Source organism: Rhinopithecus roxellana, chromosome 9 (assembly GCF_007565055.1).
Source record: "Rhinopithecus roxellana isolate Shanxi Qingling chromosome 9, ASM756505v1, whole genome shotgun sequence".
NCBI lineage: Eukaryota > Metazoa > Chordata > Mammalia > Primates > Cercopithecidae > Rhinopithecus > Rhinopithecus roxellana.
In genome coordinates this window covers 100,455,701-100,483,512 of record NC_044557.1, presented here as the reverse complement: position 1 = coordinate 100,483,512, position 27,812 = coordinate 100,455,701, and the positions used below count along the sequence as shown (strand labels likewise).

The following is a 27,812-nucleotide window of genomic DNA, read 5'->3' as shown; positions in this document are numbered from 1 at the left end:
TTGTTTCAACGTTTACCATTAGAAGTGCTTTGGTTTTTGTTTAGAAGTTTGGTGATGTTTCTGTGACCAACAATATGCTGTAGGAACTTAACTTTGCTTGTATCAATGAACCTATTTTGTTATAAATCCTTTCACTTAAAGTCACAGTTTTCAAGAACCTGTGGATGACATTGAGGACTTGTTGTATTTTCAATTCATCCTCTTGTTTAATCCACATTATAACCCCATGGAGTGGATACAGTAATTTTTATTTATATTTCACATATGAGACTCAGATATTGAATAGGGGAAGGTATAACCCAAGACTTAGGACTTGGATTCTCAGGCTCTTTCTTTCACCCTCTACCTCATTTGGAGGTCTAAAAATTGGAAAACAAGACAAAGAGGATATAAAAGATACATCTTTTATACATCTTTTTTTTTTTTTACATCAAAAAAATTGTCAGAAACAAAACCTTCATTTTTCAATGTGAAGGAAGTTTTTGTGTGTGTGTGTGTGTGTTTGTTTTGTTTCCCCATGGTTTTGAGTTTTCCAACTTTCTTGCTTTCTCTCCTGGGCTAAAAATCCCATAAATTTCCTTCAACTGATTTCCAGCTCAATTATGCAAACTCAAGAGACTTATGTAGCTTGAATGCATTTGAAGATAACCCTTAATTAGCGATGCTTGGGTGAAATCCTTAGGCACTGGTATCTCATTCGTTTTACTGGGGCTCTGGTATTTTACTTAAAGGATCAGAAGTGTGTAATAACAAGGTGAATTATGTGGTCATGACCTGAAACTCATTATGATCATCATAAAACTTTTGATTCTTTCCCCTCCCTTTGCCGAAGTCCTTGGAATAGGGGAATAACTTAGAATGTTAAACCACTGTGCCTCCAGATCTTTTTGACACAAATTCACTCCACAAATATTACCTATGCATGATCATGAAGCAATGATTCTTCTTTTCTTCTGTCTAGGATGTGGTTATAAGGCACTTTGTTCACTAAAGTGGGACATGGATGATTGGAGGTGTCAGAAACAGGAATGGTACCTGCCCAAGGAAGGAGGGAAAGCTGGGGTGGAGAGATGGCTGGTATACCTGGGATCTGATAGGGAAGGGCTAGACAGGTGGCTGGTACAGCTGGGATCTGAGTTCAACAGAAAAGCACTGGAATCTACTCAGAGGAAATGATTGAAAAGCCTGTGAGTTAACAGCATCAGGGACAACTGTCCACAAATCATGAGGCCCCAGTTTCTGAGCTGAGTTGAAGGGCAGAGGAAAGGAAGTTAGGAAGGGCTAAAAAGAATAGGACAGTATTACAGGAGTTAGATGATTAAAACAAGAATTTAAAACAAGCTCAAGGAACATGTCAGAGATTCAGTTAACTGGAGTGGAGAATGAGATCCTGGCAGAACCAGTAACAAATATTTCTTTATTCTGTATCTATGTATTAGACGAAAACTGCTCTTATCACATCACAGGTAAGAATAAGTTTATCCATTAGATTCACGAGGGCTTTTTGAGCACTTATCATGTTTGTAGTAGGTGATGGGAATTCAGTAGATGAAACAGAAAGGCATCCTGCTGTCAGGCAGTTTATATCCTAATGGAAGGCGACAGACAATAAACATAATAAATAGTTGAAGTTAAATAGAGACGACATTTAGTACGTAAAAGGTAATGTGTAATGTGAAAAACGGGGGTAGGGTAAACAGTATTGAGAGTGCTAGGTGTTCAATCCAAATCAATGCAGACTTAGGTAAATGGAAACTTAAACAGCAGGGAGAATGCTTCCATCTCAGAAATCTCAAGTGCCTCAAAATCAAACAGAAGGGGACACATCTTTTGGAGAAGGGGAGAGGTAAAACTGGCAGGGAAGTTTGTTGGGGCAAAAGGCAAGAGGGTAGGGTAAGAAGGTGGCAAAATCAGGTTGCTTCAGCAGAGAAATTGTTTTTCTTTGTGGTTGGCTGATTCTCGGAATGAGTGTTGAGGAGGATATTCTGCACCTGAGGTGCTTAGTGCTTATTTAAACTTGAGGGCAAGTCAAAACATAGGGGCCTGCAGGGAGGGGAGAAATCTGGCTGAAGTTTGGTCAAGCCAAAGTTCATGGGTAATAATGAGCCCTTGGTCACCAAGGAGACTGTTTATGTGTCATGTTCAGTAGAGTGGTCCAGGAAGAGCTCATTGAGAAGGTGTTATAATAGCAGAGTTGAAGTAAGTGAGAGAGCAAAGACTAGAAAGCTGTGAGGAAGCAAAACATACTTATATCAAGAGAAAAGCATTCTAGGCAGAGGGAAAGGCTAGTGCAAGCACTGAGGTGAGAGTGCAGCTGTTGTGTTTTAAGAATAGGATGACGGACTGTATTTTCCAAAGACTTCCCTGATAATATCTTCTATCCCACGTGCTCCTTTGCAATGTGACCTTGCCATGTTACCATGAGGAAGTGGAGTTTATTACTCCATGCCCTCAAATTCTGGCAGGTCTGGTAACTGCTTTAACCAGTAGAATATTGCAGAAGTGTTGATGGGCCAGTTCCAAGCATAGTCTTTAACTGGCTTGGTAACTTCTACTTCTTGCCTCCTGTAACACTTGCTCTTGGGACTCTGACCCTCAGAACACTGAATGCCATAGCTGCTGTGCTATGAGAAGCCCAAGGCATGTGGAAAGGCCACGGCCAGAGGTATGTAGGTACTCTGGTCCACAATCCCAGCTTAGCTCTCAGCATCAACTGTCAGTCACTGGAGTGAGCAAGCTACTGTGGATGTCAGCCCACGGATCCTTCAGATGACTTGAGACTTAGCTGACACTAGACTGTAACCACACAAGAAGTCTTAAAGCACAAATGCCCAAGTTGAAGTCAGTCAATCCACAGACCCAACAGAGAACATAACAAATCATTTTAAGCCACTGAATTCTGGGGTGGCTTATTATGGAGCAATAGATGACTAAAATAAATGAAAAGGGGAACATCGTAGCTAGAGGAATGTGAGCAAGAGGGAAATTAGCAGGAGATGAAGTCGGAGAGGATTTGGGAAGTTCAATTGGATGTTTTCTTGTAACAACATTGAGTTTTGCTTTGAGTGAAAGAGAGAGCTGTTCTGGGGTTATGAAAGAGGAGTGACATGATCTGACTTCCATTCTAAAAGGACCCCTCTGGCTGCCATGTGGGGAATAAACCGTGGATACTTTGGTAACAATTCCCATAAACAATGGTTATGTTTCAGGTTGGACAGGTAGAGGGGTGGGAGGTGAGAAGGTGTTGCTGTCTGTAAATATTTTGAAAGTAGAGCACAACAGTGTTTCCTCATGGATTGAGACATAAGAGAATGAGATTGCCAATAATGTTCGAGATACTAGAAAAGGATGTTTCCATTTTGAACTGAGATGGAGGATACTGTTGGAGGGCAGGCTCAAGGAGGAAGACCAGGGGTCTATTCATTAGAAACGGTGTTGGCCATCTCAGTAGAAACATCAAGTAGGCAATAGGACACCATAGCTTTGGAGCTGGCAAAGGTGTCAATGTTGAAGGTGTAAATACGGGAGTCAGCAACACGTGGGATTTTCTTTTTTTTTTTTTTTTTTTTCTTTTTTTTTGAGACGGAGTCTCACTCTGCCGCCCAGGCTGGAGTGCAGTGGCCGGATCTCAGCTCACTGCAAGCTCCGCCTCCCGGGTTCACGCCATTCTCCTGCCTCAGCCTCCCGAGTAGCTGGGACTACAGGCGCCCGCCACCTCGCCCGGCTAGTTTTCTGTATTTTTTAGTAGAGACGGGGTTTCACCATGTTAGCCAGGATGGTCTCGATCTCCTGACCTCGTGATCCACCCATCTCGGCCTCCCAAAGTGCTGGGATTACAGGCTTGAGCCACCGCGCCCGGCCAACACGTGGGATTTTTAAAATCATGAACTAATGAGATCCCCTAGGGAGTGAATGTAGTTATGAGAAGAGAAGAAGACTGACTGACCCCTAACACATTGCAGAGAAAGCAACTGGGAGAAGACAAAAAGTTGGCAAATTAGACTGAGAAGGAACAGTCAGTGACACAGGAGAAAAACCAAGACAAGGAATATGCTGGCAATCTAGCAAAGGAAGCATTTTTAGTAGGAAGAAGCCATCAGCTGGATCAAAAGCATTTAGGTCAAGTAAGAAGAGAACTGAGAATTGACCCCTGTATTCAGCAATGTATGGTCTTAGCAGAATCATCTAATTTCCTCTTTTGGTTTCTCCTCACGCACAACACAATATTTACTGAGCATTTACTATATGTCAAGTACTTCCCAGGCTTTGGGGATAGTAAACCAAATAAAATGTTCCCTCAAGGAGTTTACAACCATTCAATCGATTAAACCGTATTTACTGCACAATTACTACATGTAAGACACTGTACTAAATACTATGGGAGATATAAATGTGGTGTAAGACATGTGTTGAACCTAATTGGAAACTTCAGACAGAAACACACAGACTTGTAAATTGCAGTATAAACAAAGCCAACAAGAAATGTCAAAATGAAGTATAAAGTTTCAATAAATGGCAGCATACAAGACTAAATGCCCTGTGATGAAAGGATAAGTAATCCAAATTGCAAAAATGTAGAAAAGCTTCATGAAAAGACACATAAATAAAAAAGTGCAGGGTTGGGGAGCCTATGACACTGACATTGGAGGTCAATAAATGAGCAACTTTGAGGATAACAGAAAATGAATATAAAAAGTAAGTGCAACAACATGGGTGAACCTGAAGGACATTTTGCTAAGTGAGATAAACTAGTCACAGAAGGAAAGATACGGTATGATTTGACTTACACGAATACCTAAAATAATCTCATAGAAGCAGAGAGTGGAAAGGTGGCTTCCAGGGGCTGGAAGGAGGATGAAATGGGGAGTTACTGTTCAATATACATGAAGTTTCAATTATGCAAGAAAAATATGTTCTAGAGATTGGCTGTACAACATCATGCCTATGGTTAACGATACTATACACTTACAAATTTGTTAAAAGGACAGGTTCTATGGTAAATGTTCTTACTGCCATAAATAACAACAAAAACTTAATAATTATGAATTTCTTAAAAAGTAAGTAGAGATACATCGAGAATGGATGGGGCCACTTGTATGACTTTGGAATTTGATCTTTTCTGTGCTATGGCAAGGGTGGAGTTTGGGGGATGAAGAGGTTTTAGACCTTTGGATGTATCATAAGGTTTCTATTTTAGGATAATTCAATCTAGTGGTGGCAGTTAAGATGGAGTGTGGATGGGGGTTGACAGGACTCAGAAATAATACCACTGACATGGGTTGCTACTTAGAATAATGTAGGTATTTTAAAGCCTTTTCAATCTCATAGAGGCTTTCCCTCTCCACTGATGGGTGTGTTCTTGTACATTTAGGGTGGGGTATATGTGTGTTTAAAAAACATCTCTTTCTTAATGCATTGATTTGTAGGTACTCAGTTTTTGCTGCCAGAAATGGAATCCATTCATTTCACACTCTAGCTGTCACTAGTATTTAAGAATGTAACTGCAATGCTTGGGGTTTCCTTAGATTCTACAACAGAAAGAGCTTAATTTGTTTTAGTATTTACTTTTATCCTATTTTCTAGTGTCATAATTTTATTGCTCACAAACATTGATAAATCAGTGTCTTCTGTTATAATTTTCACCTCTCTCTCTCTCTCTCTCTCTCTCTCTCTGTCTTTCTCTCTCTCTCTCTCTCTCTCTCTCCTCTTTTAATGTAATGCTCTGAGCATGGTGCCTAGCACTTATCTCTCAAAAAATAATACTTCATTTTTATCTTCCCTATCTCTTTTTCAGTGTTTGGAAAAATTGTCCAGTAAATATGCCAAAGTAAGGTAGTTTTATTTTTAAGTAATTATTTACTTTTTGTATTGTTTTAAATCTCTTTTTCTTTTCCTATAACCTAGAACTCTCTCAACATTCTCTTTCATTTAAAAACATTTACAGAACACTTATTATATAGGTAACTGAAACGTGAACAGGACCTACCCTCCATCTCACTGAAGGTCTCAATTTCCTAGGAGATTTGGACACTGGTTTAAATCATTGAAGACTGAATAAAATAACAAATATTATATAAACACAAGTAAATTGCTGGGTTTCTTAGTTTTTTACTCCAAATTTTATTAACATATTTCTCAGTGTTTGATAAATTGTTTAAATTCAAATGCATAAATTTCACTATTTTTTTCCAAAGCACTCTTAATATTACTGCTATTTTATCAAAAATTTATTTTATTTTATCTTTTCATTGTTTTATTTGCGATTTTGTGTTGTTGTCTTCCTTCCCTCTTCTAATGGCTTTAAATATTTATTTAGTATGTATTTTAGTTTGACGGTGAGTTTATTGTGTTAGCATTTCCTTAGTAATAGTAATAACATAAATTAATATTCTTTTTGCTGGGTGATTACTCATTTAATACTACTACTTTGTATTGTGCGCTTGTTTTTACTTTGTAAACATATCTTTGTAGGCTACAATTTATTGTATTTTATTTTGAAATTTAGAGGAGATCTTTTTTAATAGAAACCACTAGGATGTCCACAATAAATGGTTATTTCTGACACATGTTGGATTTTCCTTTTTATCTGACAAGTTTACTGTTGCTATTCCTAGAGTTCCCTTTTTATGTATCTATTATGTGTAATATATGCTTTTAAACTCTTCCTCTTTTAAACTCATTTGAAAGATAACTGTAACTCATCTTTTTCCTTATCTTTTAAAATATTAACATTAATATGGGTTTTTAGGGTCAGTTGCAGTGGCTCATGCCTGTAATTCCAGCACTTTGGGAGGCTGAGGTGGGCAGATCACCTGAGGTCAGGAGCTCGAGACTAGCCTGGCCAATGTGGTGAAACCCTGTTTCTACTAAAAATACAAAATACAAAAATAAAAATAAAAATACAAAAAAAAAAAAATTAGCTGGGCATGGTGGTGGGTGCCTGTAGTCCCAGCTACTTGGGAGGCTGAAGCAGGAGAATTGCTTGAACTCGGAAGGCAGAAGTTGCAGTAAGGAGAGATTGCGCCACTGCACTCCAGGCTGGGTAAGAGAGCAAGGCTCCACCTCAAAAAACAGAACAAAACAAAACAAAGAAACATGGGGGTTTTAGGACTCTTCATATTTTCTCTCCTAAGTTTTTCTGTTTTAAAATTGGCAGATTACTTCTACTCTATGAGGAACAGGAATCTAGGCAGCGTCTTGGCCTACCCTCTGTTAGCAGATGATGTCAATTTTAGCAAATCTGGCTACAGGTGTTCTTAGGTCCTTCCAACAACCTTAATGGACACGCCGGCTCCAGATCAACGGAAAATGGGGCTCAAAAATGGGGCTCAGTCAATGATAATTTCAACTCTTTTCCAGCTGTTCTATTTAACACCTAGAGGACACGTTAATATCATTTCTATTCTGAGTTCCTTTTCAAGGTGAGTGTCATCTGCGGCGTTGAATTTCACATTAACCGTATACTTTCAGCCATAGACACAGTCCACGTGAAGGAATTCTGGAGAGACAACTGCCTGGCAGCAAAACGAACTGTGCCCTAATTTTACAAAAACTTCTTCTTAGAGGTTATAGAGGTGAGAAAAAAAAAAGTATGTGTTGCTACCACGAAGGTTGGTCTAAACGTGAAGTAGCCTTGACAATTGCAAAGATTTTGTACATTACAGGTACCGTACTTCAAGGCTGGTCATAGGACCAGTGGACCAAGAAACAGGGATATGGTTTGGGGGGGGCAAGGTAGATGCTCTCTAAGAGCAGTCAACTGTTATCAATTTTTTGAAAAGATCAACATCTAAGAGTAAGGCCAGGACAGTGCATTTAAGAGTTAACCATGACTTTTCTCAGAAAACGTGACAAACAAACAAGTCTGAGAAAGTACCTTTTTGTTCTCTTTGTGGTTTGGAGCTAAGAAGTGTAAATGGGTGGAGGGACGCTTGAGGTTTACATCTTCTTTTGTTTTTACATAAAGATTTTAGTTCTTTATACCCTTGGGCACCTTTTGCTTACATACATCCAGCTCGGCTTTGCCCTACATGGACAGCAAACCGCAGCACAGGAAAAGTGCCACCAAAACCAAAGTGAGGCTAATGTCACAGATACCACGAATTCCCCAAAACCTAAAAGGGATGCTTACATTTTCCTTGTCCTTTAGTCTAAAAGGTAGCTTTAGCCCAGAAGTTAATAGGACAAGTTATCTTGTCATGTCTGTGAATCACAGAATGAAGTCCACAACAAAGTTTTGAAAAACTGTATAGATACAAAAAATAATAATAACCTTGGGACTATTTGTACAAAAGGGCAAACTACTGGTGTACCAGCAGCTGTATTTCCTAATGTTACACTGTGCCTACAGTTCTAACTTGTAACTACTAAACAGGAAGGTATTTTTTCCTTTCTCTCAGTTCACTCACCTCCTGTAATTTATCTTACATTGATAGTGAGCAATTACAATCTCTGCAAAAATAAAATGATAGGCCCGTTAAAAGTATATTTTTTATAACCACAACAGAAGGAAGAACCCCTAGTTTCCCCAAGACCAAATATAATTTTATTCCATGCTCCTCAAACTACCTGTGGGAAAAGGATAATTTTATTTTTTTTAAATTTCTAATGCTTATTGTTTCATAAAATAGAATAAAAATCAATTACTACAAAAATTATTAAAAAGGCACAAAATGCAGCTCTTTTTTTATCACTAGATTCAACAGACCTGAAATTTCTTTGCCAAACGTCTATAAAAGTTTCTAAAGACTTACTCTCAATTTCAGTACTCATCTTGTCAGAGATAAACATTTGCAGACCTGTATTGGCCTGTTGATGGCCTTGGAATGTAACCTTTCTACAGTTAAATATTCTGAGTGAATATTGTGATTAATCTTTTTTTGAATACACATTAATTGAAATATTTGTATGTATGTATATATGTATGTATGTATGTAGCTATCTATCTATCTATCTATCTATCTATCTATCTATCTATCCACCCACCTGTTTGTCATCTATCTATGATTTACCTATCCATCATCATCTATCTTTACTTTGTATATTATTGCTTCCCTAGTTTGAGGTCATATGCTTCAATGTTATTTTATTCTATTTTCTTTTCTAAATTTGTTTACTTGTGGCTACAAAAACATCTCTCACTAATGGATCCCAAACCAATTGCAAGAAAGCTGGGAAGAATGTGTGTGCTCTGTGTGTGTGTGCTGTGTGTGTGCTCTGTGTGTGTGTGTGTGCTCTGTGTGTGTGTGTCTGTGTGTGTGCTCTGTGTGTGTGTGTGTGCTCTGTGTGTGTGTGCTCTGTGTGTGTGTGCTGTGTGTGTGTGTGCTCTGTGTGTGTGCTCTGTGTGTGTGTGTGCTCTGTGTGTGTGTGCTCTGTGTGTGTGTGTGCTCTGTGTGTGTGTGCTCTGTGTGTGTGTGTGTGCGCTCTGTGTGTGTGTGCTCTGTGTGTGTGTGTGTGCGCTCTGTGTGTGTGTGCTCTGTGTGTGTGTGTGTGTGCTCTGTGTGTGTGTGCTCTGTGTGTGTGTGTGTGCTCTGTGTGTGTGTGCTCTGTGTGTGTGTGCTCTGTGTGTGTGTGTGCTCTGTGTGTGTGTGCTCTGTGTGTGTGTGTGCGCTCTGTGTGTGTGTGCTCTGTGTGTGTGTGTGTGTGTGTGTGTGTGTGAGATATTGGTTATTTCTATAACAATTTACTGCAAAGTGTTAAGAACTTGTGGGAGAGTAGTCACTTGGCTCTGGTTAGTGAATGTTCTTTTTATGTTTTCTGACTGCAGATTTTTAAGTAAATAATAAAAGTCACATTAAAAAATGAATCTGTTTATATTTTAGGCTTCGTTTCCTTTATTTCTTAATATTAATCTTAAGGGTAATGTTTTGATGGCAGAAATGCTTTTGGATATTCTTTGGTTATACCTCAAAGTTTTCACAATGAATAGCTTAACTGACCAATCTTTTTTCTCTTTTTAGACGCTTTACTGCTGTTGATTTTTTCGTCATAGCGTTCATTTTTCAAAATTATGTTTTGCTTAGTTTGAATCTTAAATTATTTGTTACTTCTCATTTTTAAAGATGAAGGACTTACTTAACAATGTTTTTCAGTCCCTATGTCTTAATTCTGTTTTCTATGACCTGCAGAGACCAAAATTAGCATATCTGAGACCTACCACTCATTGTAATTGCTTTATCCTAGATTTGTGTTGATTTTCATCTAAACCCGTATTTTCTGAAAGTCTAAAAGGCAAAGTCTGAAGCTATTTACCTTCTTGTATCTTTAATATTACTTACCTTCCTCCTGGACTCACGTACGATTATCCTTGCATTTGGAGGGAAGGGAAAAATACTTTTCTGTCTACTCTCTTCTAGATTCTCAGTTGAAGCTCTGCAACAAAAGAGAGATTAATGAGCAAAGAACTAACAGTTTACTAATGTGTGTATCTCATATGTACATGAGAGAAACTCAGGGATAAGTAACTTAAAGGTTTGGTTAGAACTCGGACTTACATAGCAAAGGAACAATAAATTTTTAGAGAAGTGTAGGCCGGGCGCGGTGGCTCAAGCCTGTCATCCCAGCACTTTGGGAGGCCGAGGCGGGCGGATCACAAGGTCAGGAGGTCGAGACCATCCTGGCTAACACAGTGAAACCCCGTCTCCACTTAAAAAATACAAAAAATTAGCCGGGCGAGATGGCGGCGCCTGTAGTCCCAGCTACTCGGGAGGCTGAGGCAGGAGAATGGCGTGGACCCGGGAGGCGGAGCTTGCAGTGAGCTGAGATTCGGCCACTGCACTCCAGCCTGGGCGACAGAGCGAGACTCCGTCTCAAAAAAAAAAAAAAAAAGAGAAGTGACAAGACAGAGGAAAGGGACCTTTAACCTCTAGGAATAGTAAATTGTGGAAATGCAAATATATGAAAAGCTAGTGGTAGACGAAGTGTAGTTGGTAAAGTTTATTCTGCAGACCCTTCTGGTACCATCCCTTCTCCAGGCTGACAAGGATCTAAAGGTGATTAACTTTCGTCTTTCCAGGTACAGAGGTGAAGAGGTGCATTTTTGCAAATTTACTTCCTAATTTTAGGAAAACAGGTGGAGGGCAGAGCGCTTCTTCTTCTCCTTCTTTTTTTTTTTTTTTTTTTTGGTATCTATAGCTTCACAATTTTTTTACTCAAAATTATTATTATGCCAAAGTGGCATTTTTGCTACCGATGACATTTAAGGTCATAAAACTTGAAAATTAGAGGAAAATTTTTCTCTTCCAATATTGTTTCTAAGAAAAAAAACAATGGTAAATTAAAATTAATTTCCATATGTGATTTCATATCTGGGATTTTAAAAGTAATGTGCAGTGAAAAATCACATCTCTAGTTACACAAAAATAAATGCAGATCATGGAATAAAAACAAGAGCTAAAGAGTAAAGAGAAAAAGGAGATAAAAACACATATGAAAATCTCTTCTGAAACAGCACCTGGGTTTGAGAAGAAAATTAAGTTGCTTTCTTGTATAGCACGGTAACTAAGACCATGGACTCTGGAGCCAGATATCTATGTTCAAATCTATCTGACACCATTAATGTAATTGTGATTGGGGTCAAATAACCTCCTTAAGTCTGAAAGAAGTGGGGATAAAAAGAATACCTTTCTTATGGTATCATGAGGAATAAATGACTTAATATATTTAAAGCATTTAGCATAGTGGCTGAGTATATCAAGATGTATCAAGAATAGGTATCAAGATGAATGTGACATACTTTATGTTCTTTGAGAGCTATCAGTAACTCCTATAAGCAAAATATAAAGCAGTGAAAGTTAAATGCTTGAAGATGGACAAATGATGGACAGATAGATGAGCATAGCAGTGTGGGCATTAGAGTATCAATTCAATAAATAAAGAAACTGAGACCCAAAGAGTTTGTGATCTCTTGGTTAGCAAGATCACAGGCTGAGAATACAACTTCTTTTGCCATCTCCAAGGAGAGAACCAAGGAGAAAGGCTTTTTATCCTCTGTGTAGCATAAGCTCAATTTCTTTACTTACTAGCTGCATGGTCTTTGGGGAGTTGTTCAGCTGCCCTGAGCCTTAATTTCTGTATCTATGAAACAGAGACGATAGTAGTACCTACCTCTGAAAATTGCTGTGAGTATTAAATAAGACGATGTGTATAAAGGGCTGTGCAGAGTGCCTGGTTTACAGCAAGCATTCAATAGATTTTTACTTCTATTAATAGTAACATTTTATTTCATCTCAATACTATTTGTGGAGAGTAGATTAGATACCTGGAGATACATAGTCAAGATTAGCACTATCTTTGTATCAAAGTTTTGCTTCTGAATAGAGAATACAAGACAGGAGCAATCAGAAATAATAAATACATAAATACTACAATTACAAGGCAAAGTCTTCCCAGAAGAAGTAATTAATTGCAAAACGAAGTGACATGAGTTTTCTTCCTTTCTCTTTAAGCTCCCACAAGAGGCTATAAAATGCCTCAAAATATTCTAATGTATGTGCTTCAGAAAAAAAGAGAAGAAAAAAAGCTCTGGACAGTGCAGTTTATATAAAGTCCCTTGGGCAATTCCTGGCACCCAAAAGGTGTTCAATATAGGTTGAATTGCCTCTTTATGTAAATGTTTCTATGCCTTCTCCACAAATATCCAATATCCCCTAAGGATGTTTGTCAACTTCAAGGTCTGAGTAATGCCAAAAGAGGAAAACAAAACAACAACAACAACAACAAAAACCTGTCCTTTGTAGGGGAAAGTATGGCATTCATTTGCACATAATTTGGATTAATAATAAAGCATCTAGAAATATATGCTTTTAAGGGCTGGTTTTAAAATGTAATATGGCCAAGCCTCTGAAAGCTGTCGTTCTTTTTGAAAGATGATTGTGGCCTGAATGATAATGAATGTCACTGACAACCAATAAGTTAGAGAACTCTTGGAAGCAAGACTCATGATGAGAAAAATCACAAGTAGTTCTAAGGTACAGAGATGCTATTCTGTGAGCCGTTGAGTTGCTAATTCAACATGAGTTCCCTGAGGCCTGGGGACGCACAGCAACCTGTGTCGGGCCCTGGAGGCAGCCCGTGAAGGGTGGGGCAGAACCCTGTTCAGGTGCCCAGGTTCCCATCAAGAAGACAACACATACACTCACAAGCCAACCAAATTACATTGTCCAAGGTCAATAAAAATTCTGTAATGAGGAATTACAATGCAGAATGCGATTCAGGCCAGATGAGAGGCATAAGCAGTAACTTCTTTGAGTTACGGGGACAAGAAGGCACTGAGGAATGCAAGGACCAGGGAAGGTTTTATGGAAGAGGTGAGATCTTGAGCTGAAACTCAGTGGATGCTCAGCAGCAGAAGATGCACGAAAGAGCTGAGTTGCCAGGACCATGAGAATAGTCTGCTATATAAGGGGAGCACACAAAATAATGTTCTGCACTTGGGAAACCTACTGGGACACCTCTTAGAATTATCATGCTATGGCTTGATAAAATGTGGTAACTAGGGACCTAGACTCCTCAGGGAGGGTGATTTTAGTAGCCCCTCCAGGAAGGCCACCTACACTGACAGAGGCACTAGCCAAAGCTTCACAAGGAATCTAAAACAGTGTCAGAGAAGGGGGATGATGACCATCACTTATGGCCTCAGGTCTAAATGCTACAACAGATTACTGTATTCCACTAACTTTTCTGTATATAAATTTTCTCCCAGAAATTGTGACTAACCAGAAAATGTAAGAATCTGTGACAGATGAGACAACTTAATGTGCCCCACCTAGAGTATTTCAGGGCAGTGTTTCCAATGCTTGATTGTCTATTGGGAATAGAATAACCCAGCTCCTTTGTCTTAGGTCATGACCACCCTAGGGTATATTTTATACTTCAGAGCCTTCCGCAGAACAGGCTGCAGTTGGAGCTTCCTGAGAAATCACACGTCAGCTTGGCTTCTTCCCTTCCCTCTCCTGCTTCCTGCCTGCCTTCTTGTAAGAGAACATCCTTAATACATCATTTATACTGGGATCCCTGCATCAGGATCTGCTTCTGGACCTACAAGAAACATGCATTGGATGTGGACTGAGCAAAAGTTTAAAGGACAGAATCGACACATTTAATTCGCCTGAGGTAATTGTTCTCATTTAGGTAGAAAAAGAGTGAATGAACATTCTGGGAACGAATTTGGAAATCCAGTTATTGGATGGTGTATTGCAGAAACTTAATGAAGCTAAATAAATTCATAATTATTTTTTGCCTGTCTATCAGCTGAGACAGCTTATTACACATGCTACAGCTTAGATTCAACTGAAATGTAATAGAGTCTGTGTTCTTTGTGCTACAAGAACCCATGACTTTCTACCTAAGGGCTCCCTCTGCCATGATAATATGCTTGACCTGATGTCAGGTGAGTTGAAATGCAGGGAATTAATACCCTCAGGACAGCTGTCAACTAATAGCTAATGGGAATTGTTAAATTAAATATTTCAGATGTCTTACTGCTAAGGTGAGTCAACTCTGAGGCTGTTCTGCTCCATCTCCTGGAGATTGAGACCTTGTTTCCTACAATGACATTCCCCTTTAGCTTCTTTTTCTTGCCTCTCTCATTCTCCAGCCCCCTACTGATGTTTCTTGGGATCCCATTTCAAATCTATTTGCAATAATCCTGTGTCAGGGTCTACCTCTGGGGGAACCCAAATTAAACCATGCAGTTTCCACTTCAGACCTTTCCTACTCCTCTGAGTGCCCTCTCCTGAGATACAGCATCTATAAGAGGCAATTTACCTATGGCACTACTCTGTAGTTCTGGGGTATGCTTCTTCTGAAGTTATTCTACACTTTGTAACTCATATTTATGAATATGGTTAGTAAGGATACATACTTTTGTTTTTTAAATTGTGACTATGATCTTAACAATCTTGAGTGATATTGCAGACAATACATTTGGGATAAAGAAAACCAAGACTCCTATTAAGGAAATCATAAACCATCCCAGAAGTGGTGTACAGCTGTTCTGCAAGTCACCAATTCAGGCAGTATCTATCAAGTCTTGAGCATGCTTAGGGTACTGTGTGAGAGCCAATATAGTTGTGAGTGTGGATGTGACTTTGAGGAATACATCCCATAGTCATGAAAGCAAAGAGGATGTTCACATTGGTTAATTAAAAAGGAATACAACTGATTTCAGTATGTGGCTTGCTCAGAAGATGTCCCAAGAATTAGCTTTTAAGGAGGAATTCTCTCCTGGGTTTGAGTTAAAAAAGTCAATCCTGAAATAAGTGAATATCCAGACCCCCAGAGTGGCTGGTTACCATGTTCTAACATTCATTAGGTTTCATGAGATGTAACACAATTGATTAACATAAATCATTCTATTTCATATTCTACATCCTAGAGTCTTCAGTTTTTGCTAATTGCTTTATGTGAGTTTGTCTTGTTTCTACAGGATTTGAGATGTGTTCTGTAAATCCAGTGTATTGTACAATTTTAAACATATATGGTGACTTCACCCACTTTTTAATTTCACAAGAGTTTATTAAGTACTTATAGTGCTCTAGGCACTGCCTTCTGAGAACAGATGCCCACTCACTACTGCAACCCTATGTCTCCCCTTGCCATGAAAAAACAACAGAGAACACATGGTCTTGACCTGTAGGGAGCTCCTGGTCTAGCTGCAGAGACAGAAAAAGAAGGAGGAACTTGTTAAACAGTGTGGTAAGTGTTGTGACTGGAAAGGGTAGAGAATAGAGGAATTTCAACTAGACTCAGCTTCAAGGTGGTAGGGAAGGCTGGGGGCTGAAGTTGGGGCCTGGGATAAATTCAGGAGAGGTATCCTTTAAATTTCTTATATACATACATTGGGACTTAGCCAGTTGGAGGGAGGGCATTGAAGGTGAAAGGAAAGGCACAAGCAAAGTCCTAGACATGGAGAAGTGCAGGGGGTGTAGGAAAGCAGCTGGAGGTTCCGCAGAGCTGGAATGTAGAGTTGGCTAAGGGCTGGCAAGAAAAGGGGGTGACCTGGAACATGAAGGGCTTGAATGTTGTGCTATGTAGTATAGGCTTTCCTTGAAGGGCAATAGGGAGAGACAGAAAAATTTTGAACAGGTTGGTAACAAAATCAGATTTTCACTTTTGTTCATTCTGGCTTCTCTGTGGAAACTAAATTGTGAGAAAAAAGAGTGGAAGGAAGGCGGCCATTTTGGAAGGTAGTACAGTAGTCTTGGAGGGATGAGGTGACACACTGAGTCAGCGTGAGTGCAAATAGAGAGGTGTAGAAATGGGTATTCACAGGGCAAGAAAGGCTATGTGTAAGAAGGTGGGGTGGGGTGGGGCAGGCAGGCATGGGAAGGAAGTGCATCACATGCAAGTAAGTGAGCTAGGCTGCAAGGAGGTATGCCTCAGCCTCTTAGCCTTACTTGGGGTGGGGGGTGGGAGTGGGAACGACCACAACCTCCTTCCTGTTTCTGGTTTTCCTGTTTGATGTTATCTCTGTGTGAAACTCTTCTAGAAGATCTTTGGTCAAGTGTGACAAGACCTACCACAAACTGTACCCTTTCATCTGCTGACAAAACCTGCTGACAAAGCAAAAAATCTACATCCTGTTCTTTGTCTCATAGCTGATTAGCTGAGATAATAACTCTGCTCTCTGAAGCTTCCTAAGAAAAACCACAACCACTACCGAGAAAAACATCTCCAAATGTTTTGGAAACTGTGACGTCTGCAGTTTGCAAACTGACCAGTGTTAAACCACATCATTTGCATTTGTGTTTACCCCTCCCTATAAAAGCCAAACTGCCTAAGAGGCTGAGCCATTCCCATCATCTTCAGATAAGAGTGGTTTCCCTATTGCAATAGCCAAAATAAAAGCAATCTTTTAACTTGTCTGTTTCTTTGACAGGATTGGTGCCATGACTCAAAATGGGACCATGCCTTCAGATCTCCATCTGCTCCACCCAGGTAATAAGGACACTTGGAGCCTTTTTGCTCCATTTGTGACCGGCAATACAAGGACCTAAAGGTGAGCCCTATTCCTAATTCAGTGTTCCAGACTCTTGTCTGTTGATAGCATGGTAGGAATTTAATTTTCATTGAGTAGGCAGTTGATCTCTAGTGCTGAATTTGTGTGTGTGTGTGTGTGGTCACTTGGTAATCTCTGTAAATGAATTAAATGGTTTGCAGATATTGTGTCTCTGTTAGGTCAGAAAGATGTCAGAAAATTGGGTTTGTTATTTTTGTTTGTTGTCTATTTTTTCTCTATTTTGAACTCAATCAAGAATTTCTACCCAGTGGAACAAAAAGAGCCCTTTATATAGAAACAGGTGAGTTATGTATTTCTGTGTTACGCCTGACCTATGGCTGAGATTTTAGAATTAAAATGATAAGTTTTCTAGATCAGTATGTATATTTATGTGTCTGTGGGTATGTAATATTTTCCTGCCTCCAGATGGTATTACTAAATTAGACTATCAAAATTTTTAAAAGTACTATTTTCTGATTGACTTAGAGCTTACTAAGGTCTTATATATATAAAATATTCAAAAATGTCTGGAAATTAAGATAATTGCATTTCTACTTTTAATATTCTTATATGTACTAGCTCAAATATTCTAAGAATTTAAGTTCACATAATTTAGGTAAATTTTGGCAAATGAGACTAGCTTTATATCGTTGGTTTAATTAAAACAGTTATGTCTTCTGAGTTCTCAGTATTTGGTATTACACAAGCATACAATTTAATCTACTTGGGCACATTCTTCCTCAGCTTTTACAGGTTTCTTGGTTTAATAATCTATCATTTTAGTTACTATATATTTATAATTATAAAAATATAAATTTTCACTTAGTTAAATTGAATCACTGTTTTGACAAATGTTAATTCAAAAGTAACTAATTATATTTTATAGTGTGTCATCTTGGCTCAAGACCAAGATCTTTTGATAACATAAAACTTTACACTGATGCTAAATTTGGTAAATTAATGGGCATTAATTAGATACCTAGATTATCTAACTAGAATAAAATACTGAAGCATTAATTGCTAAGTATAATTTTCTGCTTATAGACTTTTTGCCTATTATTTTTTATATAATACGGAGAGTCTATATATTTGGGTGTGTTAATGAACTTTTTTTTTTTTTTTTTGCTACAGTGAGTTGTATTATAGGGATGTTTATTACTGCAAAAATTATGAGATGTATATTCCTAAGATGTTAATCTGCTATGAAATAGTGTATATGAAAATAGTTCACAATTATCCACTGAAAAAGACTCTCTTCCCTTGACCAAACTTGAGTCAGGCTCCTTGGAGCATTCTTCCTAAGTAGACTTTGACGTTGGTCTGCCCAGTCCAGTTTTGGCAAAGATTCCTGCTTAGCGAATTTATTAAGAATTTACTAATTCTTGATATTAGACCACTGGATATTTGATCAAGTTTCTCACTCTCCACTCTGGATATCTTAGTTTTAGAAAGTAGTTTTATTATTAATAGTTTCATTAATTAACAGTTTTATTATTAAAAATAATTTTATTAAGTCAGTTTAGCAAGAATCCCTCTACCTTGGATATCTAGTTAAGTTCTTAGTAATTTTCCATCTGCTTACCATCTTACTGTACTCCTTGGCTATAAATCCACAACTGTCTTTGCTGTATTAGAAGTTGAGCTCAGTTCCATACAGAAACCTCTCTCCCCTACTGCAGCAGTTTGAATAAGATCTATCTGGCTGTATTAATACATATCCAGTAACTTTTCTTTTATACTACCTCCAAGGTTTCTCTATGCAATAGGAGTTACTGTAGTCAAAAGTTACAATCAAGGCCGGTCACGGTGGCTCACGCCTGTAATCCCAGCACTTTGGGAGGCCAAGGCGGGTGGATCACGAGGTCAGGAGTTTGAGATCAGCCTGACAAACATGGTGAAACCCCATCTCTACTAAAAATACAAAAATTAACTGGGCGTGGTGGCGTATGCCTATAATCCCAGCTACTCAGGAGGCTGAGGCAGGATAACTGCTTGAACCCGGGAGATGGAGGTTGAAGTGAGCTGAAATTCCTCCACTGCACTGAGCCTGGGCGATAGAGTGAGACTCTGTCTCAAAACAAAATTTAAAAAAAGTTATAGTCAATATATGTCAATGAGATGAATGAGACTCTAGTAGAAGTGACTGTGGCAGAAAGGAACATTTTGAGTGCAAGGTATGCAGGATATTTTTTTGTTAAGGAAAACAAGAGTAATTTTTTTCTGAAGTCAGATGAGTAGTTATTCCAGGATGAGAAATGGGAAGGTGTAGGGAAAACCCTACAAAACCCTAACTAGATAGAGAAAGCTGTAGGAGGTTCATGGATAGGAAATTTTATTTCTTGTAGTCACAGCTGGCTAAAGCTTAATAGGTTTATTTACAAAATTTTTAATATAAGCGTTATATATGCATCAAATATGCAGATGCAAAACTAGCATTTATTTTATTCTCTATTAAAATATTTTATTTGGATTAGTGTAGTCTCTTAATAAGAGTTTGTAAAATATTTTTCTTTACCTTCTGAGTAATCTGCTTAGAAGATAAACATTCAGAATCTCATCAGAATAATTTTCTGTGCTTTGTACTGACTTTCTCGAGTCCTTGATTGTTTAAGAGAACAGTCTTCATATAAAAGAGATGAAGTTCTTTGCAATTACGTTATCTTCTATATCTACTCTAAAATTATTTTACATCATTTGATTAAATAGATAACCAAGTACTATTTCTCAGTGATCCATTATCCTACTTAATTAAGTATTCAAATTTCCTGACAACGTTTTATATTTTACCTTCTGAAAATCAAATCCTAAATGGTATCGTTTTGCACTGTCAAGGAAAAAAAAATGTACAAATCTGAAGTTAAGTGAGGAAAACATTACTAAGGGAGAATCTTACAATAGAATGATGCTCAAGATCTAAGCCAGGAAAGTCTCAGGCATGGGGTGAGCAAACATAGCTATTATATGCAGAGACCTTGGGAGAGATGCTTATGGAAAGTGGAAGGGGGTTTGATGCTAAGAGCTGGTATATGTGTGTGGGGATGGGGGCGGTGAGTGGGTGGTGGACTGTGGGGAGGTGAGGGATGATGCTGAAACTTACTGGGCTACATCAAATATTGGTAGCAGAGAAGTTAAGGCATGAAGATTGGTTTATGGTTAGGCACATGGAGTGGGATTCTGGGTCTAAGACAGAAAACAAATTAGAATACTGGAGGAGGTTCATATAGATTTGACCACCTAGTAGTTTAGGCAAACCAACCTAAAGTTGTGTCAAAGACAGAGTTTAATCGCCCTATCAGTCCTCCACTCTTGTTCAAGAAAGGCTCAGTGAAAGTATCCTTGAACAGAGAGACAAGGAGAATCTCAAGTAGGAGATGGCGGAGTTAAATAGTCCCAGGTCAGAATTGCTCCGTTTTGTTCCTGGAGGACTAGTTAAACCATCTGTTTGGCATGCTGGCAAAGGTCAGTTGTTTTAGTGTCCTTCATATCAGGCATCTTAAAAGTTGGATGCCTAAAAGGAAAAAAGAGAAATGTTAATATAAAAGGAGATATTAATGTGAGAAAGACAGAAGTTTAACCCAAGGGTATCCATTCCAGGAGGTTTTAAGAAGTTAGTGGATAAGCCCTTTTGATCATGTAGCATTGATCTTTGAATGTTTTGATGCTCTTGGTAATGCTGCCCAGAGTCTGGGTTACCTCTTCTATCAGAACATATGTGACCTGAGCATTTCCCCATTCTTTTTTTGTGGTCCAGTCAGGGCTTGTCCAGAGAAAAAGAGAACCATGCATAGTCTGCTAGCAATGATGGATCTTCATAAGTTTATAACAAGTCATCAGACTTGAGCTCGCAGTAATTCTTCAGAGCCTGGGGGCCAGCCACAAGGCAACCTAAGGTCTCAATTGGGATCTGGATAGTAAGGTTTTCTCAGTGACTATAAGTAACAAAAAAGGAGAAACATTGGAAGGTTAGTTTAGGAGTTTATGGCTAGATATTGAGAAAAATTGGAAGAGTTGAAAATTTAGTAAAAGTGCACAATTTGTGCAAGATAACAGATTCAACAGTTTATTAGTAGTTACAAAAACTGGTTTTCCCATAGTGTGAGAGAAAGTCAGTTAAATCTCTACCAGAGAAGAGAGCGTCTGCATAACTATCAGTTACCTGCAGTTTACAAAGTGGCACTAAATAGCTCAAACACAAATTAACAGGATCAGAATCTGATAATCAAGAAAGATGTGCTGTGATTTCCCATGGAAACACAAATTTTCTTTCTACAGTTACTCCTCCTGTTTTGATCAAAGACAATCTCAAAGAAAGATTATTCTTGATCACAAATTAAAGTTGGTCTCATGAGATTCGGCCTGGTTATTTGCATAGGTGCAGCAAGAGTGGCAATTTACATATAGATCATATTATAGTTGCTTTGCTGGAAGTTTTCATAAAGAATGTCAAATTGGACTTTTGAAAGCCTCTTGAGGATAAGAAGCCAAGCCAACAACTCACATCAGATTACACATGCAGTACCTATTGATTTGGCAGGCATTCCTTTCTTCGAGATCCCACAAATATCCTAAGATTCCAGAGCCTGCTGGGAAGTGACATTCCTTGCTCACCTAGAAAGCTGTGAACACTGCAAAGTCAGGTTTCAAGCCAGTTTTCACAAGAGGAGCTTTGTAAGCATTGGCCCCATAAGGTCAACCTTAGTTCCTTAAAAGTGTCTGGTCATATCTGATCAAATAAACGTCGTTATCAAATATGACATCCAGGCAAAGCCTTGGTTGTATTACCAATGTTTTTGTGCCCTGTTAACAAAGAGGACAGACTCTTATGGAATCTATACAAATAACTATATTGCCATGAAAATAAGAAGACTCAATGAGAATTTCCAGATTTTGAAAGGGTGAGTCAGGGAAGAAAAGAAAAAAGTTTCATTTCTGTTTACTAGAAATTAGCATAGTCTATGAAATTGTTATGAGTGATGAATAGCTTTAAAAAAAAGAGGAGGGGCTTTCTTATGTCCAGAAAATAGAATATTAGGCCAGGCACGGTGGCTCACGTCTGTTATCCCAGCACTTTGGGAGGCCAAGGCAGGCGTATCATGAGGTCGAGAGATTGAGACCACCCTGGTCAACATGGTGAAACCCTGCCTCTACTAAAAATACAAAAACAGCCGGGTGTAGTGGCACTCCCCTGTAATCCCAGCTACTCGGGAGGCTGAGACAGGAGAATTGCTTGAACTTGGGAGGCAGAGGTTTCAGTGAGCCGAGACCATGCCATTGTACTCCAGCCTGGGCAACAGGAGCAAAACTCTGTCTCAAAAAAACAAAAACAAAAAAAGAAAAAAAAAAAGAGAAAATAGGAAAATAGTACATTAAAGGAATAGCCCTATTCCAAAAAATCCCATAATTATCCATCATCAGTTAATTCACTCCTAAGTAATTAGTTCTTGTCCCACTTGATCACGGATTAGTAGTCTTATGAATCCATCTCTTTTTCAGCTAGAGTTCTGGAATTCCTGACTGAGTTCATTGTTTTGGTCCCAAAGTTATTTAAGCAACGTAATTAGAAACTTTTACACAAGAGTACCTAGCATAATCCTTTTCCATGTATCTCTGAGTCAGTCCTTTTTTGTTGAAACAAAGTCCTCTATAGATGACAAAAGACTTAAAATTGCCGTGGTTAACATGTTTTTGATAATTTTTGAAAGTAAAAGATCTGATGAAAGTTTGCTATAAAAATAATACAATCGACAGAAAAATTTAGTTGTCATTATGGCACTTAAAGTTGCCGCAGAAAGTTTCAGAGAAAATATGTGTAAACATAATAATTAATTTTATTTTCAAAAAAAGGGTGGATATTACATCAAATTTATGAAAGTGGATGGGCATAATTTTTATAGAGAAAACATTTTCAGATATAACATGATCAGCTGGGCGCAGTGGCTCATGCCTGTAATCCCAGCACTTTGGGAGGCGGGGCAGGCGGATCTCAAGCACTAGGTCAGGAATTGGAGATTAGCCTGGACAATATGGTAAAACCTAGTCTCTACTAAAAATACAAAAATTAGCTGGGTGTGATGGCAGTCGCCTGTAGTCCCAGCGACTTGGGAGGCTGAGGCAGGAGAATCCCTTGAGCCTAGCAGGTGGAGGTTGCAGTGAGCTGAGATCGTGCCACTGCACTCCAGCCTGGGTGACAGAGTGAGACTCCATCTCAAAAAATAAAATAAAATGAAACAAAAATAAAAGAAATACATGATAATCATGAGACATAATATGTCATGAATATATCAAACATATAGTTAGAATATACCAAGAATACATTTAGATTATCAAGCACAGAGATTCAATATATTTGTGTAAGTTTAGGAAAAAAATACTCAAGTAGAACAAAAGTGTATTTTTACAATGTGGACAACTCAGAAGACATAGCTATCTTTATTTATTAAATCAATTATATCAAACTACTCTCAATGGCCAAAGGTTTATCTAAATTTGGTGAACTTGTATTTTTTTAACATTTTGTTAAGCTTTTATAAAAATACTTTTTTCACACTGACGATATTAGAAATTTGATTATCCTAATTTCAAGGAAGTTCAAGAATACTTATGTAGGCTATCATTCATCTCTAAGCCAACCCAAAATGAGCTTATTTAAGGTGTATTATAATTTAATGTGGTAATACCATCTGGAGGTAGGAAAATATTACACAAACAAAATGTATGTGCACATGCACAAACACACATACATAAACATATAGGCAGACATAGCCAACTTACGGCTTTAATTTTTAAATTTTAGCCAAGACTTAGGCATAATCACAGAAATGCAAAACTCACTGATTCATATAAAAAACCAGAGTATTGGCTGGGCACGGTGGCTCATGCCTGTAACCTCAGCACTTTGGGAAGCCAAGGCAGTCAGATCATGAAGTCAGAAGATCGAGACCATCCTGGCCAACATGGTGAAACACACTGTCTACTAAAAATACAAAAATTAGCTGGGTATGGTGGCATGCACTTGTAATCCCAGCTACTTTGGAGGCTGCGACAGGAGGATCACTTGAACCTGGGAGGTGGAGATTGCAGTGAGCCGAGATTGTGCCACTATACACCAGCCTGGTGACACAGCGAGACTCCATCTCAAAAAACAAAGAAAGAAAGAAAGAAAGTATTGTCATTGCCTCGCCTTTATAATTTTATAAGGGTAATATTTTTGGTAGATGGGCAAGTTGAAGTAACATGTTCAATATGAGAACTGAAGCATCTTCACCAATATTTGTGTAGGAGACCCATAAGCTACCCTTGGCTCTGGTGTATAATTCTAGGGAAGTTGTGGACTCAATTTCAAGGGAGCCATGGAGGAGAGACCAAGCAGTCATCTGGTGTCTCCAGAGTCCACCTGAGTGGATAAAACATTCAGCCTGTTTCCAGTGAGACTTTTTAGCCTCAGGCTGTTGCTCTCAGTGCCCCTGGGCTCCTCTAGTGCCTCCTATGAAGGGACAGGACTTAAGCTCAAGGGATAATAAAGAATTGAGGGGCCAGAGTGGGAGAGGAAAGGTCTGGCAGGAGTGGACAGAAAGGTGGAGGAGATAGAGGGTTGAAAGAGGAAGATCCAAGAATTAAAGGGAGCTGAAGGGAACATGGAAGATGGTAGAAAAGAGAGATTGGGGGATAGGTGATGGAAGACACAGGTCACAGGAGGTGTTGGGGAAGGAAGACTGTCTTTGAAAGAAGCAATGGTCACTGAAAAGTTTTTGAGAGAGAGCATTTTTTTTTTCTGCCTCTTTGTACCAAATGCCCACCACCACCAACAAAGCATCTATTGCTTCGATGAGATCTTGGTGGTGCAGGATTCAATAACCTTTTGCAGAATGAGACAATTTAGAAAAATTCTACATTCTCCAAAGAGGCCATTGAAATTTAAGTTGTAAAATATTACCATTTTTTCCTGAAGAAAGTGGGTGGAATTATTACCATAGTAACACAGAGCATACCCCACCGTTGAGGGGTCTGGAGAACAACAGCCAAATTGATGGTTTCTCATGATAATGGAAGGGACACCTGACAGTGGTAGAGGCCTTTGGATTTCAACTCAGGTGTGATTCTCAGGAGAGAATGAGGGGCTTTCACCACACTCAAAAAAGGCAGAAGGGAAAGATAGATAAACAGAAGAAAATGACAAAAATAATATAAGTCAACTTCTCACTGTGTTACAACAGACAGATGTCTGGAACACTGGATTAGACTCATGACTTACCACTGTGGATCCTGATTTCCCCAGTCACGGAGAGGCACAAGGAGTCCAATAAGGCAGCACTGGGTGAAGAAAGCAGGAGCCAGGGGCAATGGGCATTTTGTCCAAGTCGTGGCATCATTATTGTCAAAGAAAAGAAGTTTAATCTGGACATTAGTCTAGAAAAACTTTCTGAAGAAGGGGAGCATTGCAATAGAAGTGGGGCAACAGCATAACAGAAAGATGCTCAAATCCTAATTCAGAGAAGGGATGAGTGAGCAAAGATTTTAAGATACACGTGGGAATTTGAGGGGAAATCAGCAAAACCATGCAAAGATCTGGGGGTGGGAGGGAATTCTTAAAACTTAACAAACATCCTTAAACATTATATGAATAGGAGAATTGAGACAGGAAATGTTGGTTTGTGGTCAGGCACATGGGGCTGGGTCTGCACCCAAAATGGAGCAAACAAGTTAAAGTGAGAAATTCACATAAAGCAGAGGGCCTGTTAGTCCTGTGCAAAACAGCCAAAAGTTGTTTCGGTTAACAGTCAAGCACAATCTTCTTAGCCTCCTCAGTGCCCAAAAGTGCCTTTGAGATTTCTCAGAGGACCTCTGAAAGTTGCAAAGATGTGTTCTTTTACTGTGGGAAAAGACGAGAGTTGGAAATAGTTAGGATTATTTGATATGTTATCATTGACAAGATGTCTAGGATGTATTGTCCAATGAGAAGAGATGCTCAGATTTGCACAGGTTAAATTTGTATGGGTAAAATGTTATTACCATAAACATGTTTAAAACTGTATTCTACATAAGAAGTTTCTGGAGAATTGTGAATGTGTGTGTTTTTTTTTTCTTTACACTTTTAAGATTACAGTGTTAAATGTTTATCAAGTTACATTTCTACAGCTAGCAGGATAATAAATGTGTTACTGGCACTCAGACCTCATCCAAGGGAATATTTACTGGGAATCCCCAAGTACACCACAAGCCAAATAACTTCCAGCATTTCCCATCTTTGTACTTTCTTCATTCCCATCTTTGCCCAAGTCATCTGGTTTTTCACAGACCACCATTGTGTGGCCAGTGATGGAGTGGCCTCCTGACAGTGAGATCACAGAATCTTCAATAGACACATTGTCGCACCATCTTTTCCAGCAGTCACATTGCCCAGGTGTTCAACATGCCTCTCTTGATCCTTTGGTCCACCATGTTTTGGAGATAGAGGATTAAAGTGAGGACCAGCACTGGTACAGTTTTGTATATTATTTGCAAGCTGATAAACATGGAATCTGCTGTCCTTCAGGCAATCCTGTAATGTGTCCCAACAGCACAACTGGTCCATTTTCCTTCTGCTTGAAATGGATAATTCTCGGTAGCAGGCCTTCGCCCTTCAACATGCACTGATGGGGCCACACTCCTGTCTGAGTTCTGAGGATTGCCAGGGAAACAGGAGATGCTATAAGAGATGACAACACAATTGTTGAATTGTCAACACAATTGTCAGAATTGTTAATGTTTTGACTGTCCATGATATATTTCTATTTGTCGGACTCCTGGTGTTGTTTTGCTTGATGTTAGATAAAAGCAGTATAGTGTTATCAGTCATTCATTTTATTTTCAAAATTTAACTTGGTTAAAACTTTACTTCTTTTATTTGGAACCAATATATGCTAGGCTGGTAGTTTTACATTGGGGATTCACTTCACTTACCTTTGCATTTTTATTAATACTCTAATGTTCAGAATCTACTTCAGATTTACTGACTCTACTTGATAACTTTGATATATTTTTAGTAAATTCTAATGAAGTGCTAGGTATTTGCGGCATCTAATGTTTCAGGATTTTTATGTTATATATGAAAATGTTTTCTTTGTAAGGTTATATATAAGCATTTTTATAAATTAGATATAGCCTCTTTGAAAATATTGCTAATACATTATATTTATATATATTTTGTCTAAAATGTTTTTTGGATTGAATTCGTTTTATTTTGTACAACAGAAACAACCAGATGTGTTTGTCAATTGTGTTATTCTTATAATGAACTCTATTCAGATTATTCACTTTTGAAAATTATCAATAATATGTACATGATAGCCATTTTTAGACTTTTGTCATCTACTGATAGTTTTGTTTGTTCTGTTTTACACTGATGTTTCCATAAAATCCTTGCAATCAATTATAGGCTAAGGTTTTCTATCTTCAGCAAAAAAGAACAATCTTAGAGTATGGTGGAAAAGGATCATGCCATACACTCCGGGGAACAGATTTCTGATGGCATTGTTCAAATGACTATGAAACCATACCACTGGACTGAGTCAGGAGTTGCAGACTTCTAATTGAGAAGCGGATGCATTCATGAAACAAGTAACACAAGATCAGGTGGAAGAAAAGTTAATTTTATCGAACTGAATGAGCAGATGGCTATGATTTTTATTTGAAATATTGTTGATGTTTTATTGTTCTGTTTTCTGGAAATAAGAATTTCTTTTATTTTTCTCTTAAGCTGTCACTCAAACAATTTTATAAACTATGCTAATTTCTTGTAAACAGAAATGAAACTTCTTTCTTTTCTTCCCTGACT

General features: G+C 38.4%; 1 protein-coding gene and 1 pseudogene across 4 annotated transcripts in view; both read right to left on the bottom strand.

Annotated features, from left to right (window-relative positions):
- The window catches only part of LOC104682723 (40S ribosomal protein S24-like), a 55,856-nt gene extending 30,264 nt beyond the window's left edge, over positions 1–25,592 (bottom strand). Inside the window, exons 1-3 of one of the 4 annotated variants that reach the window (XM_030937259.1) lie at positions 25,251–25,592; positions 20,256–20,507; positions 10,278–10,371 (exon numbers count right to left, since the gene is read on the bottom strand). The gene's annotated coding sequence lies outside the window, so the exon portion shown is untranslated. The remainder of the gene's footprint in view (positions 1–10,277; positions 10,372–20,255; positions 20,508–25,250) is intronic. The other 3 variants (XM_030937257.1, XM_030937258.1, XM_030937256.1) reach the window with 3 other exon arrangements.
- A 595-nt stretch (positions 25,593–26,187) lies between these two features.
- LOC104682722 lies at positions 26,188–26,937 on the bottom strand (annotated as a pseudogene).
- Between the last annotated feature and the right edge of the window lie 875 nt (positions 26,938–27,812).